The 7,149-nt window shown below is 45.1% G+C and overlaps 1 long non-coding RNA gene across 1 annotated transcript; it reads left to right on the top strand.

The window, feature by feature from the left end:
- Positions 1-4,060: 4,060 nt before the first annotated feature.
- LOC106487347 (uncharacterized) lies at positions 4,061-6,917 on the top strand. The gene is made up of 3 exons (XR_001293050.1): positions 4,061-4,181; positions 4,333-4,425; positions 6,278-6,917. It is a non-coding gene; the product is annotated as an uncharacterized lncRNA (long non-coding RNA).
- Positions 6,918-7,149: the final 232 nt, after the last annotated feature.

Below are 7,149 nucleotides of genomic sequence, written 5' to 3'. Positions count from 1 at the left end.
CCATTAGTCCCACTAACAACAGTCTGTGCATGTTGGGGAAAGCAAAATAGTTAACAAACACAGGCCCTCTCTAGCAGGTCTTCTCTTCAGAAATTCTTGGTTTATGGTATCACAGAGAGCAACATTACAAATGCCAGCACTGTTACTGTAATACATAGTATAGTGTTTGCTCCCACAAATTCACATTTGCCAATGCGTGCCATACACCTATGCTAGCTGTCAATTATTCTAAGTATAGAGATTAAAAAATATATAAGGAATTTCAGTTCACTGTTTGCACATGCTGGTTTGTCTTACTTAATATTTAATATCACCACTGCTTCAGAATGTAACAGGAAGTGTCAGGAGGGTTTCAAAGAGGTGAGATATAAGTAACATCTGTTCTGAATACTCGCTGGAGCCCGGTTAATAGGAACAAGTTGTATTCGACGCTATCTGAGCATAACTCGGCTCTCGTCTCTGCTTTGCAACTAACCTGTAGCAGAACTGGACTGGGATTAAAGAGATGCTTTTCAACACCACTTGTTATGAGTGGCAATGCAGTGTGGCTTCCTCAGCATGTGAACAGCTCGGGTTTTCCTTTGGAGACCACCCTTCCCAAATCAAGCTGTTGGCCACGTTGAGCAACCTGTAGTCCCAGTTTTGGGATTAGCCCACAGGGACGTTTTAGATGGCTTTCAGAGATGCCAGCTGGTCTCCAGGACAGTCAAACTAGGGCAACTGCTATATGTTTTAGGGGGTGAAAGAGGAATGAAGACCTCTGCTAGAGCTACCAGAGTTTATTAAATCAGGTGCAGATGGTGCAAATCAATTTCTAATGGTCCAGTGGCCCAGCCCTTGAACAGCAAGGTGGGAATGAAGATGGCTTATAGGCACAGGAAAATTGCCTAAGGCTTCCCTTCTCTGAAGAGAAAACTTTAGGTAGTGTAAGGGATGGGTGTGGATTTCAGGAATTTCTTATTTTAAATCCCTACCCCTGGTTAAAAATAATCATTTGCATTCTACACTGAGATATGTGGGGGACCTATCTGTAAGATGCTAGTGTAGGAATTCACAGGAACATACATTCTCAACAGGTTCTTTGTATTAAGATGCCAATCAAAAAAAAGAGGCTGTAATTGTAGGCTGTTTCAGACTTTCAGTTGACTACATGAAGGGAATGAAGAGCACTTCAGATCTGTATTTACATTTTTATCCATTGGCATATGAAGCACTGTTGCCCCATAAAAATTCAGTATATTTGCTGTCTGTGTGCAAATTTCATCTGCTTTTTGCATATTACTTCTGTGACTTACTGATGTTCAAGCTGACGCTGTGGAAAATCTGTGGTTTTCATTTCACACAGGGAATTAATTATACTTTTGCCATTCTGACTTGCAGAACTCATGCCAGATAAATTTCACACAAGACTAGGGGGCTGAGCAAACCTAGGAAAAGCCAAATAGCCTCAGCCCTAAGCTCCCCGCCATTTTGAGGGACAGACAATAAAAAGCCAATTAATGTATCAGGAAAGTTTATACACTTTGGATTATATCCAAGTGCAAACATGATAATAACTAGAAAAACACATTTGTCTGCAGCTTGTGCCAGTTTTTTAGCTTGTAGCCCATTAATTGATTCATGTGTCGCAAGGAGATGGGGCTTCCCCATGGACAGGCTCTTGGCTCACCACACATGTGGGCAGTACACAGCGGTGGTCCCAGGTGTGTGAGATGTCTGCGGTGCTCCTGCCTGCCTCGCAGGCATTGGCAAGCTGTGTAAAAAGCTCGGCATGGCAGGAGTTGTGGATGTGCGGCTGTCAGCGGGATGCGCTCAGCCTAAATGGCCTGGGTCCCAGGGTTATGTCTACATGGGGTGATGCAGGAGTGCTCCCAGCTCCAGGTGTGGGCCCCAGCTACATCCCGGCCCTGCAGCAAGATAAGATCCAGATGCACATTAGCTGCTCGCTGCCTCCCTCCCCCTTCGTTCTTCTCTTCACGCCCTGGTTTTCATTGAAGAGAAACCTGAGCGCACGAGGCAGATAGGGGCTGTGCCAGGCTCCAGCCAGATCTCCGATGGGGCCAATAACAGGCTCGGGACTCCGGGGCCTGCTGCAGCGCACACCCACACTGCTGTGTGCACTCAGCTGAGAGGATGACTGCATTGCCTCACCTGGAAATACCTGAAATACTTGTTGGCCACAAATGCTTCCTTGCTATAGGCTCACTGAGCACCCCCATCCCTGGTAACCTTTCCACCTTGCGCTCCAGCTTTTCATTTCTCAGCCTTCTCACTTTTAGTCTTGCTAAACCTCCCCGGTTGCAGTGACTCATTTGGCAGGGCAAGGGCCCAGCCCCATCCTTGCTCTCCCAAGGAAAGGACACCCTCTCCTGATCCATGCAATGGTTTGGATTTGGATTCAAACTTTGTGTTTCAGGGCCATTCCTACACTTTTGAAGTGCATTTTCTCTTCCCAGAATTTACTCTTCAGTTCAAACACAACACAGCTATTTCCCCATGTAATTATTCCTTGAGCTTTAGAAAACTCAGCTTTGGAAAGAAAGGATTTTAAAACTCTCACTGAAGTGTCCAAGATGACCTGCTCTTTGGTTTTACTGTCTCAACATGGTCAAATCTGGCCTCCTGTGGACAGTTAACAAGAGATTTGGACTGTGCCTACATGACTAGAAAATGCAGCTCAAACCTTTCCCCTCACCAAATGAGAAAAGTCAAGTGCAAAAAATTCTCTTTCCTTCAGTGGATAAAGTGCTTTATCTCCATCCTTGGGCAGCAGGCCTGTTCTCAGAGATGCCTGATAGGGAGCTTAAATCAAAGCTTAATCTTCAATGTAACCTTGAAGTGAAGTTCAGCAGAAAGGCCAATCATGCGAGTAACATGTGAATTTTCCCTTTCAGTGACACATAGCGCTGCAGTGATAGCAATCCCTACCTTAACTCATCCTGCTGAAACCAAACGTACAGTTTGTGATAACATGGGCTCTTTCTCTCCTCTTGGGTTTCCACGGAGAAAAGGCATTTGGCAGGCAGGCAGGAGCTGGGGAGAGAGCTGTATATCTCAGCAGCGTCACAGAGGGAGCCCTACACTTTCCCCGTGGGCATTTCAGCAAAGTGTCTGAGGCAGTGTGTATGTCTTGTACCCGGCGCTGGGATTCCCCAAGTGAAAGCCGATTAGTGATCTTTTATTGAGTCCACTGAGCTTTCTGGATAGCGGTAGAAGTTTCCTCCGGGGTGGCCAAAGCATTGAAGGAGGTAATGGAGGGCTGAGGATCTTGTGCTGAGGTTGTGCTGCAGGATTTGAATCTGGGATAAAGTCTGTAGGGGCGAGTATCTCCTCCAGTTTTCTAAAGAAGTGTTCTTTGGAAAAGTCAGGCTTCATTCTGTAAGTTTTTCATTCTGCCTATACTACAGATGTAGATGTATAGACAGATATGGGCACAGGCTATTTTTACATAAAGAACAATGTGTGTCAGCCCTAGGAAATCTCCATTTATCCTTTAAAAAAATCTATCATTTACCTTTCAGAGATCTACCTTACAGCTGAATCTCAAGGGATGAGAAGGACTCCTCTTCCAGTATTGCCCAGAAAACACCCCTCCACATTTCTCACCAGGATTTTGGAACAGCCCTGCCCTAAAACCCTGAAGTTTCAGTTTTCCTTTGTTTAATCTCAATGTCTAGCTGTTTGGGGTACACTGATCTCCTGACTAGCAATGCCAGTCTTTGCTTGGCCAGGGCATGAGTGTGGAGACTTTACAGTGCTTTTCTCCCTGTAGCTGGTAACTGTGTGATGGTCCAGCCCCTGCACCACCTGAATCGTGTTTGTAACCCTGGAAGAGCCCAGTACTCAAACAACAAGCAGATATCCCCTATAAAATAAAGGCATTTTGGCCTTTATTTTACATAGCAAAGACAAAAGCAGAGCTGAAATCTCTGTGAGTGAGCATGAGCAAAGACACACTAGTGAGTGACCTGCATAAGAAAGTCTCTGCCAGACCTTGCATACAGAACTGGCTGGTGGTGATTTAAAGCTGCTGTCTGCAGAAAACAGGGGACGATGGCTCCATTGCTCAGCACACAGCAGGGAGCAAGGGAGCAGATATCAGACTCGAGCAGGCCTTGCTTTGTGTCAGCACTAACCACAGGGTCACAGGAGGATTCTGTTATTAAAGAAAATAAATTTGGGTAAGTTGGGCAGTTATTCTCCTGTGGGCTGTTTGTGACTGATTGATTGGACCACAACTGGTACCAAGAACGTGAGGGTTCTCTGACCGACCACTGGTTTTACAGCTGCATTTCTCCTTCTCTCTCCTTTCCACTTTGTTTTCTTTAATAGATGAGGAGACTAAAATGCAGGTGAGCTCTGTGAACTGCAAACAACGGGGGCTTGAAGCTTCCTGGAGCTCATGGGATGTTCAGGGGCAGCGCGGTATGTACTCTGTGCTGGGGGGGCTTCAGTTCCCCTGGAGGAAAGTTGCTTGTGTGGAAACAAAGGTTGTACAACATTAAAGGGCACAAATGACTTGAATTCAAAGGAAAGAAAGAAGGAAGGAAAGAGAGGAAGAGGAAAAAAGGAAGGAAGGCAGGCAGGAGGGAGGGAGGATGTTGTGGTCAGTGCAGGTAGAAGGAAAGCAGGATTTTGGCGCCCAAGAGGAGGTGAGCTCTGGGGGATACTTCAGCTGCTGCTGCTGAGGCGTTTCTGCGTCCTCCCTGCTCAGCGGGCACAGATAGGATCTCTCTTCCTCATGGAGCTTGTAGAAACTTGTATTTATGAGGTTTCTACCCATCTGTCAAGCCAAACTGTTGCTCAAAAATGCAAAGCCACGGACCTGGGAAACCATGTTAGCCTCATCTCTTGAGGGAGCTGGGCTAAAGGCCAGTGCAGCAAGCGCCTCGCAGTGGCTTTGGCCGGCGTGTGAACAAGGGCCAAGAACTAGCACCACATAAAGCTGAGCAGAGAAATCTGAATAGACTATAAAAGCTAGCAGTAAAATTCATTTCGTGCAAGAACTTCAGATATTAATGATTTTTGCCCTTGCAATGCAACATATCTCTGTGTGATGAGTAGGTGTGGTCATATTTTGTGTTTTACAGACTTCCAACTAAAGACTTGAGAGCTTGGCTCGTTAGAAGATTCCCCTAGGCTTCAGTGGCTGTGAGCTACGAATAGAAATTAATTCCCTAGACTTCCACTCCTTTACTCTGACTGCAACATCACACAGCTTAAAAGAGGATAGCAGCTGAATAATTAAGAGGGGGAAGGAAAGTGGGAGCTGAGGAAAGAAATAGTATTTTAATGCACAAGAAAGAAAAAGCAGGGAAATAGGGAAAGGGTTTATATAGGAGCTGGTATAGAGGAAGAGATTTAAAGAGCATAATAAAAGTTTGGAAGATCTATATAGATCAAGTCAGTGAACTTCACTGTGCTTCTCAGTGTGATGCCAAGGGCAAAAAGCATGCTGGTAGCAAACTGTGTAACTGGGAAGCAGTGTCTTTCTAGACATAGACCATAGGTTTAAGATAACTAAAAATGAGACTCAATAGTGGATATCAGTGGGGAGGTGGACCATGTTGGCCATGCTATAGACAGCTTGGAGACCCTGGAGAGACGGAGAGATGAGGCAGCATAGTTCTGCATCTGGAAAAAAAGGGAAATACAATGAAACAAGATACTTAGGAATTTATGTCCTGCCTAATCAAGAGAGTAAGAGTGATGAAAAACAAATAATAAAAAAATATACATGGGAGGGGAAAAGTTAAAGTAACTTTGAGAACACAAGGTATACCTCTTTTTGCCTTATGTGAAGCTGACTGAGGACACAAAGATGAATTTTCAACAGGATGGTGCGTGCATTAATTACAAGAAATGTTTGTAGTGGGGCTTCCAGCTTCCAGACATAAACCATGGCAATCTGGTATAAAGAATAACTCAGGTGCCATGGCACCTGCTGAGAGGGGAGAACAACTTCTTTATGTACAAGATGTCAGTGAGGAGAAGGAAATATATCCTATCTATTGTTCCCCTGACTTTGAAAGGACATCTTTATGGGACTGGAGATTGGAGGGTTGGGGAAAGGCCCAGCCACTTCTGTCTCCCCAGGACAAGGGGGAGTTTCCTCTCTGGGAATGGCTCTGGTGGTCCGCTCTGGCGGGGTATGGGGCTGTGGTGAAATGGAGGGCATCCATTCCCACGGCACTGTTCCCTTAACATCAGCAGTAACCAGTCAAAGCGCATGCTCTTTGAGTTGAGAAAAACCTATATGTATTGTTTGTTCCCCCAGAACTTATTTCACAGAAAACATAAGACATACCACGTTCACACTGCCTTGGGTATTACCACAGGATGGGTCATTTTGGCCATGCACAGGGAGTATTTCTTCATGTAAGACAAAGAGCTGCTCTCCAGACAACAGGGAGGCTGTCTGTTGTGTGTTTAGTGGATAACATTTATTGCCTTCTATGGGAATGCTGTGTGTGACGAACACCCAACGTCCAGCAGAAATCTGCTCGCAAAGAGGAGGAGAGAAACCCCGGAACAGCACAGCGGACATGATAGACAACAACTGTCGCTGTAGAGTCACATAGTTTATGACTTGAATGAAAGACAAAAACAGAAAGTAAGAATGATGATCCATTTTGGGCAAAGTGGAAGAAATGCTGGTAAAATCCAGCAGTATGTATCACCTAGGAAAGAGTTAATTCCTATAACCCTACTCTCTGCACAGAAGCTAGGAGCACTGACATCCCCCTCAGGCTATGATCAACCACTGAGATTTTTTCCTGACAATGTAACACTTGTAACCTGACATCTTGCATGCATTTCCTGGTTGGGGTAGTTAACTGCAGAACCTGAATGATATCCCTGCACATTGCCCTGGCATTTTCCATGAAATTCACTTGATTTCATTTCTTTTCAATAAAAGCAACCACTATTTTACCAATCCTTGCTTTGTTCTTTAGATATGGACCAGATTATTGGTTTTCAGCTATACCAACGCAGACCATTTATGTTAACAGGCAGCAGATATATACTCGAGTGCAAAGGAGGGAATTTATTTCAGCCACCCCAAAAGTAGCAATGGTCATCTTGGCCATAATGGGACACAGAGGCCAGGATTTCCCTAGCTAAGGGTATTAGTCACTACAGGCTCAG

The sequence above is a fragment of the Apteryx mantelli genome, chromosome 3 (assembly GCF_036417845.1).
Source record: "Apteryx mantelli isolate bAptMan1 chromosome 3, bAptMan1.hap1, whole genome shotgun sequence".
Classification (NCBI taxonomy): domain Eukaryota; kingdom Metazoa; phylum Chordata; class Aves; order Apterygiformes; family Apterygidae; genus Apteryx; species Apteryx mantelli.
This window is presented reverse-complemented; position numbering and strand designations above follow the sequence as displayed.